Raw genomic sequence first — 1,112 nt, 5'->3', positions numbered from 1 at the left:
ATAGAGACAGAAAGCGAGAAATCACCCCCCAGGGGGGATGGTCACGCCGCAATCCCTTCTCCTCCATTCTCCTCCCGGGATCTTGGGCACGTACGCACACGCGCCCGGCGTGAGTTTTAAGCCACCGGGTCCGGGACACGAACCGCGGTCGACTACGTGGGAGTCCAGCGACATAGCCATTACGCTAACTGCTGGTTCCCCTCAACATTTATTTTTAACCTCTCTCTCTTCACACATGCATGCATGCACGAACTCTTCAAAAAGTTGATGGAAAATGCATATTATGAGAAAGCCATGGGGCTACTCTTTGCCTCTGGCATGCCACGGAAGATCTTGGTGTCAGCCATGGGCCGCCGCCCCGTCCGGTGTTACTGGTACTGTAAGAACAAGCCATGTCCCAGATGCCAAGATTCAGATCTTTGACCTGGGGCGGAAGAAGGCAAAAGTGGATGAGTTCCCACTCTGGGGCCACGGTGTCAGATGAGTATGAGCAGCTCTGGTCGGAGGCCCTGGAGGCTGCCCGTATCTGTGCAGATATGCACATGGTGAGAAGCCGTGGCAAAGATGGCCTTCCTATCTGAGTGCGGCTCCAACCTTTCCACGTCATCCGCACCAGCAAGATGTCCTGTGCTGGAGCTGAAGGCTCCAGACAGGTATGAGGGGTGCCTTTGGGAAGCCCCAGGGCAGGTAGCCAGGGTCATTGGCCAGGTTATTGTCTCCATCTGCATCAAGCTGCAGAACAAGGAGCATGTGACTGAGGCCCTCTGCAGGGCCAAGTTCAAGTTCCCTTTGCCAGCAGAAGATCCACATCTCAGAGAAGTGGTTCTTGACCGAGTTTAATGCTGATGAATTTGAACATATGGTGGCTGAGAAGTGCCTCACCCCGATGGCTGTGGTTCAAATACACGTGGTCCCCTAGACAAGTGGCAAACCTTGGGGCCAGCAGCTGCCATGGTGGTAAAGGCGCTGGACTCCAACATGGCTGACCGTGGTTTAAGTCCCAGACCTGGTGGCTTGCTTTCTCACTTTCTCTGGTGAGCATGTATGTCCTGTAGCAAATTAAATCAAATAAAATAATGATGATGATATATAAAATTAAATAAATCATTCTT

General features: G+C 52.3%; 1 pseudogene; it reads left to right on the top strand.

The window, feature by feature from the left end:
- The first annotated feature begins 345 nt into the window (after positions 1 to 345).
- Positions 346 to 758, top strand: LOC102483692 (60S ribosomal protein L10-like; annotated as a pseudogene).
- The last annotated feature ends 354 nt before the right edge of the window (positions 759 to 1,112 follow it).

This window comes from Tupaia chinensis, unplaced genomic scaffold, assembly GCF_000334495.1.
Source record: "Tupaia chinensis unplaced genomic scaffold, TupChi_1.0 Scaffold149383_1, whole genome shotgun sequence".
NCBI classification, from domain to species: Eukaryota; Metazoa; Chordata; class Mammalia; order Scandentia; family Tupaiidae; genus Tupaia; species Tupaia belangeri.
The sequence above is the reverse complement of the archived record's forward strand: the minus strand, read 5'-3'. Positions and strand labels throughout refer to the sequence as shown.